Genomic DNA, 21,130 nt, shown 5'->3' with positions numbered 1-21,130 from the left:
GAGGGGGGGGGGGGGGGACCTGGGGCAAAGTGGGGGCGGAGCCTGGGAGGAGCAGGGGTGGACTGTGGGCGGGACTGACGGCATCCCAAAATGTCCCAATATTTTAATGTTGTGATCTGGTCACTATAGGAAAAACTCCCATTGGCTTTAAAAGTGATAAAAAGAAACATTTTCCATGAACAATGCACGATTAGCCTGACGAACTCAATGCCACAAGATATTACCGAAGCCAAAAACCAAGTAGGTTTTTAAGAAGAGCTATAGATATGCATGTGTATTAACATCCAGTTATATTAGATAAGATGTACACACTTAAATGCTTCCAGACATAATCCAATCTCTGAATTATTAGGCTGAAGAGTCCCCTATGGTTAGGTTTTTTTAGCATTACCCACTTCAGGGTTTAATGCATCTTCCTGAGAAGCAGCTGACCCTGGACACTGTCAGACAGGATGCTGGACTAGATGGACTATTGGTCTGACCCAGTATGGCAATTATGTACCTCAACAGTGAAAAAAACATGCTCTGTATTGTGCCTTGTTGTAGTTCACTTACAGAGAGATTCTCCTGTCTCCTTTATTATTTTTAGAATTATGCAGCAGCATAGACACACAATGGTTATGTGTGAAAAATTATTTCATATCAAGCTTTTGATGTTCTGTAAAAATTCTTTAGGTCTAGGCCCTCACTGCTTAGTATTCTGTAAGTCAATCATGCATCAGCTTGCCTGCATATTTCAGTAGTGTACTGAAAAGTCTCACTTCATATAGCTGAATGACATTCCTAATCCATCTGACAATTTCCATGTCTTTCTCAGCAGTGCAACCACAAGGGTAGAGTGAAATAAGAGATAAATTACATATATTAACAAAGCTTACGGAACAAGGAAATGTACTTAAAAATCAAGGACAGGGAGGAGAGTCACATAACTTGAGCGGTAAGGTGGATGTAACACTAAGTTTTAGTATAGGCCCATTCCCTACCTTAGTCCATCTATTGTGTTCTGACTATCTTAGGACCTGAATGCGAGCACAGGGGCTATTTGAAGTTCCTTTCTCTGACAGTGTGGGAAATAAAGTAAGCCTGCCATGAGAAGAGACTTGCTTTCATCAGTGGGGTCAACATCAGCATCAAGATTATGTGGCGGGAGGGCATCTCCTAGTCCAGTCACTGTAGCGGACACCAGATAGATCTTCTTGGCTAACCCTGTGCCTGTCATTCATCAAGAGTTGTTTGCAATATTGTTGTAGCTGTGTCAGTCTCAGGATACGAGAGAGACAAGGTGGGTGAGGTAATATCTTTGTTGTTAGTCCAGTCAAAGATATTACCTTACTCACCTTGTCGCGCTATTCATCAAGAGTTCAGTTTTGTGATTTTACTGGTGGCTTGAGACTCCTTGATCCACAAGGGCCAGATTTTGGTGGTAGAAGTCAAAGGTCAACATTGATTTTTATACATACTAAATTCAGTTACTGGTAGTGCATGTTCATACAACTATTTACCTATCTAAATACCCAGGTGTGACATTCTGTACTTCAAAGTAGCACCCTGGAGCCCCCATATTCACCACTGTCATCTGATTATGGTATGTTTTGTGCAAAGTATACCTTGTGAGGTATAATTTTAAAAGTCTTGATCTGTTGAACATTAATAACCTGTTGAATTGTATGTACTACCATTGTATGTGAAGTTATGAAATATTGCTATACGTGTTCCTGAACTATATTGTGAGGCTGGGAGATGCCCACAGTTTGCCTTTCAGTTGCAATAAAGGAGGGCCAGATACGCATTGATGGTCCATCAAAAAAAATCCACTCTCGCAGGGACTCCTCAGAGAAGGCACGTATGCAATGAGGGCAGCCTAACCCATGTCACAGCAAGGATCTTTCTAGCAGCTGGAAGAAAGGGGGCAGTGACATCATCACTTGACCTCCCCCCCATCTCAACATGTGGAAGATTGTCTGAAAGACAAAGACTTGGACTTAGGGAGATTGGTCCCAGGCTGGAAGGGAGTCCGGTCTGTGTATTGAGGAACTGTAACGTGTCTATAACATGTTAGAGTGAGAGACTCCTTGATTCAAAACTTGCTTGGTCTGTTAAAGTTAGAAACTCAGTGTAAATTCTATTTTTATTTCTTAGGTAACCAACTTTGATCTCTATGTTTGCTACTTATAATCACTTAAAATCTATTTTTCTGTAATTAATAAATCTGTTTGATATTTTACCTAAAATAGTGTGTTTTTAGATGAAGTGCTTGGGGAATCTCAGCTCAGATTACACATTCTATAAAGTGGCAAACTTATTAACAAGTTTACATCATCCAGGGCCGGCTCCAGGTTTTTTGCCCCTCCAAGCAAAAAAAAAAAAAAAAAGCCGGAGTGCCGCCGCCGAAGCAAAAAACAACAACCAAACAAAAAAACCCGGAATGCCGCCCTTTGAGAAGTGCCACCCCAAGCACATGCTTGGAATGCTGGTGCCTAGAGCCGGCCCTGACATCATCTAGGGGAACCCTGAGCAGTGCAAGACGGTTTATTTCTGGGATGCAAGGCTGGGGTGATTGACTGGTGCATCTCTCCGTATGATTCATGAGTGGCTCAGGGAGTATTCATGCAATTAAGCTGGGTTTGGGGCTCCATATATTGATGGCTAAGTGATCACAATGCCTAGAGGGGTTTGTTGCTTGCCACTGGCACAGCTTTGTGAGAGACACCCCAGGTTAAGGGTTAAGGGGACGCAGCAGTTCCAGATTGTACCCCAGGGATTCCCGTCACACGATGTGCATGTGCAAATGTCCCATATGTATACAAGGCAGATTCACAAATGAAAAAAAAACAAAGTAAAGTCCTTGGGCCCCTAGCTTTTATCTAGTTTTAAGTATTTCAGAGGCCAAACAGTCTTTTTCAGAGGTCTTAAATTATTAAAAGCTAAGGAGAATAGCTCCAAGGTTAAAAGCTAGAAGTACAATTATCTTCTCTTCCAGATGCTGGCCCCTTTACTGGCCTACTGAAGAATATTCCAGAAGTTATATGAAAGTTACATATACTTTGCATAAATCGGAGGATGACCTCCACAGCATTATGGCATACAAACTGAAAGCTTCAGCAAACAGCACAGAATGAGACCACATCTGGATTGCTGGAATTTCCATAAAAGTCATGCAGGACTATGGAACAGGTTTTATGCATAAAATGAAAGAACACTTATTTTTATTAGGGCTGGATAGGAAATTTGGGGGATATTAGATGTATAGTTTGCAGAGTTTATGTCTTACAAGACACATTGCTATCATATCCAAACCTTGGAAGCCATGCTTTTTCATGACACTTACGGAACAGCCAGCAGTGCCTGAAGTCCCCAGGGGACAAAGAGGTATGGTTGACAGAAAAAAAGGTGCCTAGAGCTTGTACCAACTCAAAATTTTGTCTGGAGGGAGGTGCACCTTTTGGACCTTCAGAAAGGGCTTCATGATATTCTGTAACTGACCCCTCGGCAGAGTGGCTTTTGTAAGGACTGTGGTACATAAGTCTACTCTGACGTGCTGTTTGTGCCACTAGCTGAGAGACGAGTGCTGTAAGCACTACAAACACTAGGTTCTACAGGGTATACCCCAGGGTGGGTTCCCATAAAGGGTATAACATTTTGGGTACATCAGAGGATTGCTTTTTACTAGATTGCCAGAGAATGAAATACCTCCAGGCACAATTTCTGTTACAGGTACAAATAAAATCAAGCAATACTGCCTACCCCAGCCCATAAGGGCAGACCAGTATAAGGGAAGGTGCAACCCAGGGGGCTCCTCAGGCCACTGTAGATACCTAGCCTCTAGCCAGCAAGCATCACCTGGCTGTTTCCCTGTCCAGTTTCCAATCCCAGCTCCAAGTTCCAGCTGCCCCTCTTCACAACCAGCTCCTAAACTGCTGCCACGCAAGGTATAGCTCCTTCCCTGAACCTGGTGACAGTCCCCTCAGACCTCAGGTTCTATTTCTCTTTCCTATGCTCTGAGGGACAATGGAGCCCTCTACTGGCTGGATGTTGAACTGGATAGGTGACCATTCCCAATAATGAATCAGCAGGTTCAGTTTAGTACTGTAGACCCATTTTAGCAAATCCGTACATTCAAAATGTACAGCATTTCTCATTACACAGTGATAGTCATCAGAGCTGGGCAAAATGTTCTCAGCAAATTGTAAATTCCCCCCCCAAAAAATCAGTTTCAGGACACTGAAAATTCCCGAATTCAGGTCAAATTCAGCACATAGTTTCGGCCAAAAAAAAAAAATCAGAAAAATTAGAATGTCGATTCAAAACAAATGTTTTGATCAATACAAATGATTCCCCCCCCCCCAGTTTATCATATTGTCATGGAGAAAAAAAAATCTGTTTCATTTTGAAATTAACCAAGCAGTTTTTTTTGCGGGACGTGGGTTGGGAGTGGGGGGGTAATTTTCAGAACACATGCTTACAGGTTTGGGGTTTTAGAGTTGGAGATAAATAGGAAGCATATTAGCTGCACACAGGAATTGTGTTTGGAACTTTGCCACCATGCTAATACTACAAGTATCAGGATTATCTCTCATTACACTACATATGGGTCCATAGCTAAAGTAAATAGAAAGAGAGATCACTTATGGCAAAGCGTCTAGTGTGACCTACATAGTCAAAAATAAGCTCTATCAACAGTACAATGTATTAACCAATTAAAAAGGATCTTGACTAGACCCTGGATGAAATATTTTGGCCAATTTCTTTTTTTGAAAGAAAAAAGAAAAAGCAGATTTGGCAACAAATTCATGTCAGTTTCACTGAATTCCTTGAGTCAAAATTCCTCACATCCCCCCCCCAAAAATTGAAAGTCTAAGCATGTAATTTTCAAAATAAAATGTTAAAATTTTTTGGTTTAAAATGAATTTAGAATATTCCTCCAAATTCAATATAAAAATATTCACAATTGAAACATTTTATTTTGGACCAAACAAAATGTTTTGTTTGACCCAAAACTATTTTTTTAAACTTTTTGATTTGCTAAAACATGTGGTTTTGATTCGACCCAAAATGATTTCTTTTTTCCACAATTGCCAGCAAACTGAAAAATACCCATTATTCACACAGCTCTATCATTGACTATATTTTTATATAATTAAGGATATCCTGATCCACCCATCCAATGGATTTCCACATCCAGGGAAATAACACCCCAAAAATCTTTTAACCTTAAAAGCTGATCTTGCATTTCTTTTCCTGTATATACCTTCCACTGAAGTCAATGGGAGTTGTGCGTGACAACACCGCAGAATTCGATTAAGTTAGTTTATGGACCACCCTTTTCCTTGGAAATGAAAGGATCCCTGCACATCTCTGCATGCAGTGTGTGTTTTTAACTGTACTGGATGCTTGATCTAAACTTGTTCAATAAAAGAGCTTCAAGCTTTCAGTTTCAGAAAACTGTCTCTCTGCTTCGTCTCTTCTTTTATTAACCCTGGCTTTACCATGCAAATCACACAATTTTTTTTTTGGCACTTCTGGAGCTAGCAAATTACATTTATATTTGAGTTCCGTTAGAAGCTTTAACGCATGATTGAGCCTGTTTATATTTTCTTCCCATCTGATCAAACTGTTCAGATTTTAGAGCAGTCTTTCACTCAGTGGTATGAGAAACAACTTGCCCTTGCAAAAGAGAGCTTTCAAAGTAGTCCAAAATACTGAGAAAGAGAAGGTGAGAGGCTGCAGAGAACAGACTGCTGCTTACACAAACAGTTACACTTCTTCATTCAAAGGTGATCTGTGAAGGAAGGCAAAATGGAGCTATGCCTTCTTTGCTTCTTTATTATACATCATAAAGCCCCCATAAGGGTTTTGTTTGTTTTTCTGTTTACTGCTTGTCTTTACATTAGCTGTTCAGTCCTTTTGTAGCAGATTTTTCCTAGGAAGTCTCAAAAATGGTAGAACTATTAGGGTTAAGTCAGCAGAAATAAAAAGCCAATGAAAGCTGATTAACTGAAAAAGAGAGTGATTTTCATTCAGACTATTTTTTTTTTGCCTTAAACCAGATACAGTGATTAAACTCAAACACCTGAGAAACTCTCTGGAGAAAAGATAGTTTTGTTAAATATTCAACACCCCATCCTTTCTACTAAGAGCAAAAAAGATCATTCTAGGTGCTGTACAAGCACATATGGCCAGTGAGGCTCTGATTCATGATTGGATCCCCAGGCACAATTCAAATAAATAATAAATTGAGATGAAACCTTCAGTGAGTTTTCCAGCAACATCAGGAAATACCATATTTAACATTCCTGACATTTCGAAGTATCTGGCTGCTAAAAAAAACCTCCCAAGAAATAGGATGTGTCAAGCCTTGCTTAAGCATACTTTATACTTGTTTACACATAGTGAAAAAAGCAGAAAGGGCACAACTCCAGGTTTTCCACACCTTTGCAAGTCACCTTTAAAAATGTGTGGTGTTTCAGGGACACCCTCAGCTCCCATTTTTTTAAACTGGGAGTGGCAGATGCTCAACAGCTAGATGATATGTAGTCTCATTTTAGAGTTCATATTGCCCAGATGAACACTTCATAATGCACGGTTGGTGTTATGTCAAGTTTGAATTGGATTTTAAAGCTGATTGAGCTGCTGAAATGACTCTATAAAAAGAGATACCCAAAGAAAGGAATAGCAAGAATCTTCCATTTCTGTTAGAAGGGATATTACCATTGTTAGTGGTATGAATCCAGCCAATTTAATCGTCTACTATAGCTGAATCTTTTCTTCTCTCCCCCATCCGTATACCTCTCTTCTTACCCTTTGTCATGCTTTTAATTCCTCTATTTCCTTGCTCCTATTTCAGCTTTTGCCACTGGTCTTCTCCTCCCTCTGACCTAGTATTTGCATTTAAATAGATAAAGTATGTTTAAAAGACCTGGAACCATCAAGTTATGCACCTAGCTAATCCATACAGTCAAATCATCTTACTGCTACCTTGGCCTCCCTCCCCCTTTCCTTGTATTGTTTATTGCAATCATTTATTGCACCTTGTCTAAAAATTAGATTGTAAATTCTTTGGGGCAGGGATCATGTCTTCCTAGGTGATTGTTCCTGATCCTGTACAAAGGGGTCCCAACATCAATTAGGATCCTTGGGCACTACTGCCACATTAAAAATAACCAGACTAATTTATTATTTGTATCATCATATAGGATAGGGAAGAAGGGCAAATCTCATGTTTGGGAACTTAAATCAACCATTAAGAACAAAAATGCCCTTTTTATGCATGCTAGTTTAAATGCTCCAATGTGGATTTGGGTTGTCTATTTGTCCACAAATATTTTAAACTTGTGGCCTGTATTATCAATATCATCCACATATTCACCTGGAATCTCTTCCATCAAGGCAGTAGCAACTCAAGGGGGACAGGAAGGGCAGGATTCTTCAAAATGTCATGACACTTAAAGGCTGTAAACTTTGGGAGAACTAGGATTGCTAATGCACTTCCTTATCTACTTCAAAAGGGGAGCTAAAGTATAGTTCTGTCTTGAGTGGTTAATCTGACTTAAGTTTTTCTTTCTCAGCATCAGCAAAGATTTAGATTTATAAAGTCATTAGTCATTCCTGAAAACTAGCCCACAAACAAATGTTGTAGATCTAAACATTTAGCATTTATTCCAATAAATGTATTGGCTAAATATTTTGGTAGATGTTTAGATGGTTTCCAATTCAAAGACAAACATCTACATGGCATTGACTTATTAGTTTATCTAGGACAATCCTAGATTTTAGTAGCAAAATATGGTTCAATTAAAAAAAAATCCATTCCTGGGTGAGAGCTAGCCTGTGAGCTCAGATAAGCATTGGGATATCTGAACCGGTCCTCCCGTCTCCAGTTTTTATACAGAGAGATTGTGTGATTGTTCTAGATGCAGGAATGCCTTACGGCCTCCCCAAACCCCAAGATCAGTATACAGATACATATTTACTCTCAGCCTTACTTCCAGGGGTGGAGGGTCAGCCAGTTTTGTGGCACCACACCTTCTGTGGATCCACGAGGGGTCACCGGGTGAAAGACAGTGTGCGTCATCCCTCACCGCCCTGTCACGGAATCTGCAGAAGAGTTAACGCAGCCTAAAGCTGCATTAACTTACCTGCTGATGCCCTTCCGTGTCATTGAATGAGGCTGGGACAGCCATGTACTACAGCAGTTTCTTGGTAATTTGCAAGTTCTGGGACAGAGCTCCTGCTAACTCTACACTGGGGCCAAACCCCACTCCCATGAAAAAATCTAGGTAAGCTCTATGATGCAAATGTGAGTTTCTCCCCCTCGTGGCTTTTGTGCTTTTCTACAGCAGGGACAGTTTGGTATGTAAGTGTCTCTGTTTTGTACTATTCCTGTTATTGACAAATGCCTGGTGCCCCCCTTTTAACAATATTAGTCTTGCAATCCGGCTTCAAAGACCATTTACTGTGCAATATCTGTATTTGGATCTCAAATATTTTTAAACCATTATTAATAAGACTGGACTGAGATCTGGCTTCCTTTAATTTAACAAAAATTCAGTATAGCCATAGCACTTTACTACCAAGGTTTAAAACTTGGAAGCTTTCTCCTCTAAACAAAACCAATGACAATCCATAAATAACCAAAATATAAGAAAAGACATTTTGCTGGAATAATTTACAATGCATTCAGTGGCTTTTAAAAAAGAAAAGAAAAGAAAAGATTAGCCCTTGGGTAAAGCTTAAAATACTGTAGGTGTGAAAAAACTAGCAGGCAAAACACAGGAAAACTATTTATCCAAACTTAAATTGCTTTGAAATACGAGTGTTAATGGAATCAGGGAAGAGAAAGGAGGGTGAAACAATTTTGTATACTTAAAGCTCTTCAACCCAAACTAAAGCTAATCTAAAAGTACATGAACAGTAAACACAGTTTAGAGTGTTCTAAACAATTAGCGATAGTTACGAGTAAGTTTCAAGGGAAAGAAAGGCTATTATGAAAGCATTGCCTGCCAGAGAGTCTATGGTTGTGCCTAGCTCTTAAGTTTCAACTTCGTTGAAAGGACAGCAATAAGTACATTACCTTTATGGTGCCAGATTTCTAAAAAGCTCCAGACTAGTTCACTTTTGAAGCGAGGTTAAGTCAGTCAAAACTTCCAAAGATTAAACAAACAAAAAAATCTGCACTCTAAGAACCAAAGTAAGCAGTATAGTAAGAAGCAAGATAGTGTAACTGGTCCTTACTTGGCATTCAGTGGTGGTACAGAAAGAGTTGGTATTCTGTGAGGATTATAATCAGCCTTAATGTTAATGGGTGCGACACACATTATTAATCCCAGCAGTGCTTGGGATAGTGTGAGCATAAGATAAAATCAGGAGGTTCCCGCTTTCTTACCCTATTACTTGCTTTACCTGGTAACCCTCCTTCCATCTCCTGAGTGCCAAACTGTCAGTTACACCTGTGCACACTATGGGCCAAGTACCTCACTTTTTTGCATACCAACTGAAGGCCAAATTTGATCCAAGTAATGTTGGTTTACTGCTTGCATCCATTTTCTGACTAGCATGTACCTGCATAATTTACACTGCTCCTTCTATCTCTGCTGAATTTGGCGGAGAGACTTCCCTAAGAATTGCACCTGCTCTAAGTTGACCTACTGGCTACTGTACAATTCAGCTTTCAAAATTAACAAGGCCCAACCCAAATTTTATATACAAATTTAAATGGAGACCTTTCTAGTGAAGACTTTTCCATCATAACAGCACTAGAAACAAGATTCCTTATAATCAGAGATGCAAATTTCAATGACCTGAGTCAGTACATAAGAACATAACATAAGAACATAAGAACGGCCGTACCGGGTCAGACCAAGGGTCCATCTAGCCCAGTATCCCGTCTACCAACAGTGGCCAATGCCAGGTGCCCCAGAGGGAGTAACTAACAGGCAGTGATCAAGTGATCTTTCTCCTGCCATCCATCTCCATCCTCTGACAAACAGAGGCTAGGGACACCATTTCTTACCCATCCTGGTTAATAGCCATTAATGGACTTAACCACCATGAATTTATCCAGTTCTCTTTTAAACGCTGTTATAGTCCTAGCCTTCACAACCTCCTCAGGTAAGGAGTTCCACAAGTTGACTGTGCGCTGTGTGAAGAAGAACTTCCTTGTATTTGTTTTAAACCTGCTGCCTATTAATTTCATTTGGTGACCCCTAGTTCTTGTATTATGGGAATAAGTAAATAACTTTTCCTTATCCACTTTCTCCACATCACTCATGATTTTATATATCTCTATCATACCCCCCCCTTAGTCTCCTCTTTTCCAAGCTGAAGAGTCCTAGCCTCTTTAATCTCTCCTCATATGGGACCCATTCCAAACCCCTAATCATTTTAGTTGCCCTTTTCTGAACCTTTCTAGTGCCAGTATTTCTTTTTGGAGATGAGGAGACCACATCTGTATGCAGTATTCAAGATGTGGGCATACCATCCAGTGTACCAGTAAGTGTGGGGTTTTTTTGTACCTTAATTAATATTACAATTAGAGCTGGTAAGAAACTGTTTTCCCAACCTGTAAAAATATGAGATTTCAAAAGATTCTCATCCCAGTTCAGGGTAAAACTAAATCCTTTCAAAAGTTTTCACAAGAAAAGAGAGATGCACCCTCCCCATCCCAGAACAGCCAATAGTCCGGTGGTTAGAGCATCCACCTTACCTAGGATGTGGGAGATACATGTTGAAGTCCCTGCTCTGAATCAGGCATCAGCCACATCAGGAGAATGCCCTTCCTCCTGGCTAATTTTGGATGTCTCTCCTTCCGACCTGAACTTTCATTCTGATCCTGAGAAGCCCTCCCAACAAAAATTTTGTCAGAATGTACATGCTCCCATGAAACGTTTTGGTTTCGATGAATCAGCATTTTCTGACCATGTCCAGGTTCCGGGCTTCCATTGTTCTCTGTGCTGTGTGTTCAGAACATAAAGGTCTGTCCCTGTCACATACTCCGTGTACACTGTAAGTTACAGGGCTGCTACTTACAGGTCAGTCTTCTGTACCAGATCTGGAGTGGCTACCGAGCTTCTATCGTGGAGAGAGATACAAAGGGTGTGTCCTTTTCAAGATACTCTAAGGCCTGGTCCCCACTAAGTCCCTACTTCGGACTAAGGTACGCAAATTCAGCTACGTTAATAACGTAGCTGAATTCGAAGTACCTTAGTCCGAACTTACCGCGGTCCAGACGCGGCAGGAAGGCTCCCCCCGTCAATGCCGCGTACTCCTCTCGGCGAGCTGGAGTACCGGCGCCGACTGCGAGCACTTCCGGGATCGATCCGGGATCGATTTATCGCGTCTTAACCAGATGCGATAAATGGATCCCAGAACATCGATTGCGTGCCGCCGGACCCTCCGGTAAGTGAAGACAAGGCCTAAGGCACTGCCCAGTGTACCTGTTACTAGCTCAGGTAAGGTATGTTACACATATCACCACCAAGTGGCCAAACATAATAGAGTTCTAGCATTCCATCACAGTCCCTGCTCCAAAGAGCTTGCAACCTACAATCCTCAGACAAGGAGTTTCACTTGTAGACATTTGCTCAGTCGATTGCATCATACTTCGCTATTGAGTGCTTATCCAGATTCTGTTGTGTGCAAACAACTGTCATTGAAGTCCAGAGGGACTGTAGACATGTGAGGGGTGACAGGAGAAAAACTCCTCATCTTTATTAAAAAAAGAATGAAAAACGATTCTTTGATTGTAACTTTTCCCACACAGAGACCCTTTCCCCTTAAAGTGCATGATATAAATTGAATACCTCAGTCCCCACAACTAGGGTGTTCTTTTTAAAAAAATAAGATCATTTGTAAGAGACTCTTGTTCAGTCATTTATAAATTGTCACCTTTGTAAACCAAGAAATAACCTTGTTTAAAAAACTACCGACATTGTTGTTCTGTTGTCACCCGGCTGGTAATTGAAAATGTGTTTCTGTCAGTTCCTTCTAAGACAGAATGTAATTCTTTCCAAGATCGTGATCTTAAATTGGCAAAAAATAAGTCAGTGATAAAGAAGCAAGAAGTTCCTACTTGTTCTTCGTACTGGTGATATTGCAACTGTCCCTTCTTGTAATCCAAGACATTATTCCTATGACTTGTGGAAGGCAGCACCACAGTACTATTTTTCCATAGTTTTTAACACTGTCATTACTCCTATTAATTCCAATAAAGTTTTTGCCTAAGTAGGTCCGAGTAAGAACTGAATAAGGACCTCAGGATTCAGCTTATTGTGTGTGTGTTGCTTCATGTGAAAGACAACAAAAACAATCTCACTTTCTCTACCAAAAGCACCAATACTCAGCCTGTGGCTTCATAGTCTTACCAGAAGAATCTGACTGGTACCCTTCACTCTGTCTGGGTCTCTTCTGAAGCATGTAGAAAAAGTCAAGAACACTCCATGGACAGCTTGAAGGATTGTATCAGACAGTGCAAGGGGTGCTGAGCAAATAGACCTGTGATATGGGTTCCACAGAGTTCCATTCCAACCCTTGTTGTGGGAAGAAAGAGTGGCTGTTGGGACCCCACTGCCAGTAAGAGTTGATTCCTCTGTAACATAGTGGGCAGGAATGGAACATAGGAATTCCCATACAGGATCAGATCAGTGGTCCATCTAGTCTAGTGTCCTGTTCTTGACAGGACAGTGGCCAGTACCAGGTGCCTCAAGGAAAGGTGCAAGAGTCCCTACAGTAGACAATCATGCTCTTGCTCCCAATCAGTTTATGCCCTGAAATAAACACTCATACAACCCTTCTACAAATATATTTTTACTCTTCATTTAAAATAACTTTGAATATGTGTATCCATATAAATGTCATTCCTTTTGAATCCTGCTAAGGGCTTGATAAGATCCAAGCTCATAGTTCAGTCAGTAGCAGTAAGAGAAGTAAAGTCACTGTTCAGATGTATCAATATAGGTCTCAGCTGAGATTCCACAATACAATAGTCCTAAGGGGCTATTTTTACTGGACAGTTTCCCAGTGACCTGGTATGTTCTAATACAGTAACAATTATCCATCTTGGCTCTGTGTTTTAAGAGGATTCTGTGAAAGCCCTGGCTGAAGAAGTGTTTACTGCTATGACCATTACCTTTCCCCTTTTAATTTTTTTCATTTGACTTTAATCTTAGCTGGAGTTTGTTCTAGATTAATAGTTTAGGACAGAGTTACACAAAGGAGTCCATTTAAATTTCTTGAAAGATTTTAGCATTAGAGAAAGACAACCTTAGAGACTCAAATCTGCTATTTATCCACAGAAAGTGCAAGGCAGGCAACAGCATAAAAGCTTCTCCATAGCCCTGACATTGCCTCTTGCTTACCTACCTGGAACGACTACCTCCAAGGTCAAGAAGGTATTATAGTTCACCCACCATCATCCATTTAAAACTGGTCCTTTCTCTGCTGAGACTACAAAGAAGCCAACTAAATGTGAAGGTGGAATTTTGATTTGGATACCTGTCTATTAGGACCTAGACTAGGCCCACTAGCTCATGTCAGATAGGCCACGGAAAAGCAATCAGATGGTAGTGATTTTCAATCACTACTGAATGGGGGTTGGATTCGAACCAGTGACCTAGAGGTGAAATGTTCCACATCCTATTACTAATCCTCTAAATTATTCTTTTCCCCACAGCTGAGACTTCCCAGACACACAAAAAAGGGAAGTGTGTGAAGAATTACAATGGAAAGGCTGAGACAGTAGTTCATAAAGGACTAACAAAACTCCATGCCTAATATGCCTAGACAGTATTGTTATGATGCAGTGATAGCAGGTCAGCATTATTGATCTTACCAAGAGGCTTCTCCAGAAGTGACTACACACAAAACATACCCAGTTTATGAGTCAATACAACTACTTTACAATATACAGCAATTTATTTCTCTTCATGTGAGGCGGCAGCTTACTAGAATCACTATTCTGGAAAGCAGAAGAGCCAGAAACCCCCCCCCCCAAATAGAATTTATTAAAGTGTATGCCTTCCCCCATTCCTTCTCCAAACACTCATATTAATTGCAGGGATTTTCCTTTAAAAAAAAATTCCAGAAAAAAAATCATCTCTGGGATGAGACCAAATCTGGAAAAAAGTTTTAGCTCCCATGGAGTATTTCACGGGGGAAAAAAGAAAGAAAGTGGAAAATGAAGTTCCAGCATAGACTTAATTATAGCAGTCACTACTAGAACTGTGTGAATAATGGATTTTTTGGTTTGCTGGCAATTAAAAAAAAATAAAAATAAATCATTTTGGTTCAAAGTGTTTTGTTTCTGAATTTTTTTTTTAAATAAATATGAAGGAAGTTTCTAAATTAAGAGTAATTCTGATCACATTATTGAAACAAACGTGTCAAAACACATGTTTTGGCTTTTAGAGTGTTTCCCTGTCCCTCACACCCTACATGAACAAGTCAGCAAACCAGACACAAATTCACTAAATGTTCAGTGTGTTGCCAAGTCTGCATTTTTCACCCGAGAACTTCAGCTGAAGATTTCTACCCATCTCTAAAAATACTTGGGGTCACTTTAACAAAAGCAGTGCAGTTTTCCCACTTAGGTAGTTATGTGCCCTTAGCTTTAGAGCTTATCTTCTTCATTGGCGAGGACTGTAAACGTTAAATGAGATCCAAAAAAAAAACAAAAAAAACACTTTAGTGACATTCTCACTCTTCCCTCTTCTTTTTCTAGCTGTAATTCTGATGCTAAAACACACTTAAGCAGACTTCTTTTGGGACTCCTCCCTTTTGACCTTAAAGTCTCAGTTCATGCAGATACACACAAAAAGTCACCACCAGAATGAGATCATGACAGAGTGATCCTATTTCAAACAGGAGTCAACAGCCCTGTGTTTGTCCAAGCTTGAAATCATTTGAATCTCCTAGGGGCTTAGTAGTGTAAACTTTAAGCAGATTTGGTTTTTATGCTTGTCTAAAGGCCAAGCAGAACTTTTATTTAGAGGTGCTTTTTATCATGGGCCTGATGGACACATGGCAGGGAGATGAAAAACTCACAGGGGCATGTTCGCCACAGGTTATGTCTGTAGCAAATAGCTCACTGCAGCATACCTTCAGAAAGAGACAGACATTGCACCCTGAAGAAAGAAAATGCTCTTTGAGAATCTGCTACAGTCAACAATGCAAGAGGGAGGCAGGCAGAGAAATGAACATGACTAGCATACCCCTTGCCTTTTTGGCTCACTTATGCTTTACTGCCACTATGAATGTGCCTAGACAACTGTCATTTACAGAGGTGCATAAATGCTTCTGCTTCAGAGTTCATGTAAAACTTGAGGGGGTGGAAAGGGAATAGAGTTCAGTTTGCACAGATCTACTTGCCTGCTGCTCCACATAAGGGTGACTGAATCTGGCCCTAAAAAAAAAAAAAAAGCCTTCCCTTTTTCATTTACCTGAACCTGGTGCAATATTGCTAGTCTGCTGCAGAAGCCAGGAGGCCTGTTACAGAGTTGTGACCCAGCTAACACTCTGGTATATTGAGCCTTGGCTATGCTATTAAGTCAGGGGCACCAGTCCCCATGGTAATAGTAAGCTTGCATGACAATCTGCAGTAATTTAAGGACAGTAGGAAAGTTGAAGTATAAGGGTGTCACTGTACTTGTAAGCTTTGTAATAACTGGAGACATTCCCTTGAAGGATAGTTTGCTAATGAGATCTGAAAGAGATGGCTAGTCAGTAAAGCAGAGAAATAAAGGAAGGCTGTTCCACCCTGAAGGAGACCTAGGGAAGAAGGATTGTCACCAATCGCAGCCAGATGGGCTTCCTACTACTTTGATTCAGTGTGTGATTTCATATTAGGACGTGACACCAGAAAGTACATGAGATTTTACTGAACCGTTTGAAGCATCAAATTAAGAAGCAATGTGAAGATATAAGCGGGGGGGGGGAGTGGAACAAAGAATGTTAGGCATCACAGTATCCTGGATACAGGAGAGCTGTTTTGAACTATGTGACAGTGAAGCCTAACGGATTACACAAAGTATTAAAAGCCACAGGAATCCCTGAGTTCTAATCCCAGCTATGACAGAACTTGGGCAAAACCCTTCTCCTTTGCGTATTTCAATTTTCTCATGTGTACAGTAGGATCAGTTCTGATAACAATATCCCATTATTATTTGCTATTTATAAAGGGACATTGGCAGCATTAGGAAATGCCAACCAGAGATAAATGGTATTACCCACTATTGAGTAGCAGGATGGAGGAGGAATAGGAAAGAAACTGAAGGAAAGCAGTACAGCACTGATCAGGTCCAACTTGTGACTGGACACTGAGCGGCTCAAATGTGTGAGTGGCCTCATCACAGTTACTACGCTTGATCTTAGCTCAATGGCTGGTTTAGTTACTTCTATTATGATAATAAACAGTAAAAATGTTCATAAGGCAGCAAAGCAGGTGGGTGGTGGTGTGGAGAAGAGAAGGCAAGAAGGAAGGCAATAGATTGGGAGAAAGTAGAATTGATTTTGGCAACCCATGGATTTCAGTGCCTGACGAGAAAGGCTCTGTGGAGAAGGAAAGTGCACCTAGTTTGACAGTTGTAGCACTGTGCTCAGTTCTGATGTAACTCAGTTGATTTAAGAGGGTGCAATTCTACTTACAGCCCAGCCAAATTTGCTCCCATGTCGTCTGGTGGAACGTGCAGATTAAAGCTCCTCCTTAGTCAACCTAGTGACTTTAAACTTCCTACGTGAATCCGTTCGATTTTTAAAAAGACACAGTCTATGCAATTCACATTAAATTTTGTCCATGAGGGAGGGCTGTTTGGCCAGAGCGTTGGCATATCTTGGATTTTATCACCCCCTCCCTCCTGGTGCATAAGAGCAATTGATTATATATGCAGAAGGTCTCTGATTAAAGCATACGTTCAGAAGATGTTACGCATCGTGTGCTTGCCATTGACAGCTTTAATTTTCATGTCTGCAGCTTCTGAAATAACCAATGTACAGGTATATGAAGAGGAACTAATGCATGTTTATTTCCAGCTAGTGTACTGTAGCTGAATTAATACAGATCAACAAAATCAGTCCATGCGAACCTTGAATCAACACACTGAAAACAGAATGAAATTAGCAAACACTGACTTGTGCCAGTTTATGTAAGGCCATACGGGTTTGTGTGCAGTGTTTGCCCAGCATATTTTCCAGCAGGAACCAGTGTCCATTAAAGCAAGAGTGTTGTAAAGTACTGCCTGATATTTTTCAGGCCTGCAATTTAGATGGTGTACATAATCATACCCTTGCTTCAGGCTCATTGAGCTGGTAGGATGTTTGCCAAGCCCACCAGGCTCACAGAGCTTGAACAGCTTAGGTTCTTAAGCTCCACCCCCCTCACCCCTCCTTCTCTGAACAGAAAAATATTGGAAGGTTTTGAGAGTCTCCCCAGATTGACGTCTGCTGTCCAATTCCTGCCTAATGAGCTGCTTAACAACTGTTACCAAAAATTAATGAGTCCAGTCACAGTTGTAATTACCATATTGCAGATCACTATTGTATTAGATTACCATGGACTTCTATTTAGGAATATTTACACCATGACGACTGTTTAAACTGTGTAGAAGTGTTTCAGCAGATTGCACTGCCTCATACTCCATATTTATTTGTGTGGGTGGGAATCTCTTAGGGTACGTCTCCACAGCAGTTAGACACCCATGGCTGCAGGGCCGGCTCTAGGCACCAGCAAACCAACAGCTCTAGGCACCAGCAAACCAAGCATGTGCTTGGGGCGAAACATTTTCAGGGGCGGCATTCCGGCCATCCTTTTTTTTTGCTTCGGGCGGCAAAGGCCTAGAGCCAGCCCTGGCAGCAGCAGCGCGTCGTGGAGCCACTGCGGTTCATGCCATGGGGGAGCAGCGCCCGCAACTTGTGGCTGGGCCAGGCAGGCTCTGAGCGGGGAACACTCGGGCTGGGGGCTGCCCTGCTGGGCACAGGGATCCGCCTGCAGATGCCGCAGCCAGGGCTGGGCGAAGCGGCCCAAGCCACCCAGGGACTGCGTCAGTGCGTCCAGAAGCAGCAGCAGCAGCGGGGCCATAGAGGGCGGGGTGCTGCTGTGCGGGGCCCTCATCCCGCTCTTCGGGGCTCCGCTCCCTCTGCAGCTACCCTGCCCTGGCTTCTCAGCCCCTTGTCAGGGCGGTGCCCCAGCTCTGCCCTTCCGGGTCCCAGCCAGTCCTGGAGGCGGGAGCCCTGGCTGGAGGGACCCTGGGCTGAGGCACGGCCCGGAAGCCTTGCTGCTTACCCCGACCCTGCCAGCGCCAGACCAGCTGGAGGCAAGGGGGGAGCAGATGGAGTCAGCACTAGTGGGGGAGAGCCCAGCGCTGGGGCGGCAGGGGGTGTGGGTGGGGTGAGGGGAGAGAGAGCCAGGGCTGGGGTGACAGGGGGTGTGGGTGGGGTAGGGGGGAGAGCCCAGCATTAGGGTGGCAGGGGGCGTGGGGGGAAGAGAGAGCCAGGGCTGGGATGGCAGGGGGTGCGGGTGGGGTGAGAGCCCAGGGCTGGGGTGGGGGGGCAGCCAAAATTTTTTTTGCTTGGGGTGGCAAAAAACCTAGAGCCGACCCTGCGTGGCTGGCCCGTGTCAGACGACTCAAGCTCATGGGGCTCAGGCTAAGGGACGGTTTAACTGTGGTGCAGACATTTGGGCTCATGTTGCAGTCTGAGCTCTGGGACTCTCCTACCTTCCAGGGTCCTAAAGCCTGGGCTCCAGCCTAAGCCCAAACATCTACACCACAATTAAATAGCCCCTTACCACAAGCCCCAGTCAGCTGGCAAGGGCCAGGCCTGGGTTTTTAATTGCTGTGTAGACATTACCTCTGGTTTAGGTGAATCTTTTCATTACTTTTTGGGATAGCAAGAGAGGCTCTTACAATAAGAATATCCACCTATATGAATATACTGAGACAAATTCACCTTGCACTACACTTCCTTGACATTGGTTATACCAGAGAGGAGTTAGGCTCAATATGAATCATAATGCATGTTTGTTTTTTAAGCAGATAAATTAGAGGAAGAAGGGTCTCATGATTAAGGCACTGATCTGGGACTCAGGAGTTCTGGCATCCTGACTGCAACAGACTTCCTGTAACACCTTGGCAAGTCCTTTCATCTGTGTACCTCAGTTCCCCCATGTGTAAAATGGGGATAATATCGCCCCTCCCCCATCTTATATAGCTTGACTATAAGCTCTTCATGGGAGAGACAGCTCTACTATGCATTTTTGTAGCATCTAGCTTAATGGAACACTGATCTCAGTTGGGGCTTCTAGGAGCTATTGTGATAAATCTTATTATTTTATTAGCTTCTGAAGATTTCAGATTACCTTCACACACACACACACACACACAAATACACGGCCGTCTGGTAAGATGTTTCTTTTGAAGTGATTTGTAAAGGCAAACCAAATTTCAATGGTTACACAGTTGGCAAGTATAATTTTTTCAGATTTTGACACTTCTGTAGTACATTTAGAAAGTCTATCAGGATAACCATGTAAATGGATATAACTCCATTTAGTGCCTGTCTTTTAAAAAGAAAAGTGAGATGTCTAAAGTACAAATGGATCCTAACCATGGGCCATTTTAGGAAATGTAACTTCCTTGCTAAGCACCATCTTCGCTCCTATTCAGGAAGAGACAGGAAGCTGTGAGGTTTCCCTCTGGTGTTCCCTACACATTCTGGTGGGATTACAGGTTCTCTCTCCCCTCCCACACAGAAGAAAGTGAGGGGTTCAGCCTGCCCACCCCTCTCCAAGCCAGCAGATTTTCTAGGATCCCCGAGGAGATCACAAGATTTGGTGGTAGCCAGGATCATCTACATATAGTCTCTTTGCTTCCACATAGACTCTAAAGCCCTGCCTGTCCCTAATTATCTATGGAATGCAGCAGGTGGACAGAGTTGTAGGAAAGAGGTCTGTTGAGCATGCACAGAGGCCAACGTGACATGCCGAGAAGCCTGCAGTTATCCAGTAGCAGCCTGCTCACCAGACTGCATTTCCCAACTCCAAGTAGCACAAGCCAGGTTCCGCCTGAAAGCGGAGTTCTGCCCTTCCAGTTCCATTTATTGTATTCCACACCCTGTGCTGGGAGCTGTAACAGAGCACACCAGTATTGTCTGCAAGCTACTATGTGGTTTGGAGTGTTGCAATAGTCATGGTGATCCCAGGATGAGAGAGAGAAGGTGGGTGAGGTAATATATTTTATTGGAGCAACTTCTGTTGGTGAGAGAGAGATAAGCGTTCAAGCTACACAGAGTCCCATCTTGTCTCTCTCACCAGCAGAAGTTGATCCAATAAAGATATTACCTCACCTACCTTATCTAGCTACTATGCGTCATCTGTTTGCCACCAAACAAAGATATGGTGACCATATTTCCCTTTGCTGAATATGGGACACCTAGTAAAATTACTTGTATTCAAGCGAGTTCAATGGCAATCAATCAGAACTGTGCAGTACAAACTTTCAAATTAACATCCGGTTGACTGAGCCCTGTTAAAAAGAGAATGAGAGGGGGAACACGTAAAGGGCCGATGGGTAGGCAGCAGAGGCGACACGTAACTGGCCGCCACCTGCCCACACTCACCAGCCACCGCAGCAGACTGCGCGCAGCCAGTGCCAGCCGGAAATAGGACGGGGGGTGGGGCCCTGCTGGCCGAAAGCCAGCATGCAGCTGGGGCTGCGCTGACAGACCGGCAGGAGCAACCGGCCCTGTGTCCTGCATCTTCACCCTGCCACCAGCCTTGCACGCCTACCCCCACCATCGGCCACTAGACCCCCAGACTCACCCCCGGTGGGCGGGTGGCTGGCTAGCAGGGATCTGGCCACCAGCAGGACCCACCAGTACTGATGTGCGGGAGACAGGAAATATGGGACAATTTGCCCATTTTTAAGAAAAAGTTGGGACACCTGCAGGAGGGCTTTAAATATGGGACTGTTCCTTTAAAAAATGGGACATCTGATCACCCTATACCAGGGGTCGGCAACGTTTGGCACGCGGCTCGCCAGGGTAAGCACCTTGGCGGGCCGGGCCAGTTTATTTACCTGCTGATGCGGCAGGTTCGGCCAATCACGGCCCCCACTCACCGCGGTTCGCCATCCTGGGCCAATGCGGG

The sequence above is a fragment of the Trachemys scripta genome, chromosome 3 (assembly GCF_013100865.1).
Source record: "Trachemys scripta elegans isolate TJP31775 chromosome 3, CAS_Tse_1.0, whole genome shotgun sequence".
In the NCBI taxonomy this organism is placed as follows: Eukaryota; Metazoa; Chordata; order Testudines; family Emydidae; genus Trachemys; species Trachemys scripta.
Note: the sequence above shows the minus strand (reverse complement) of the source record.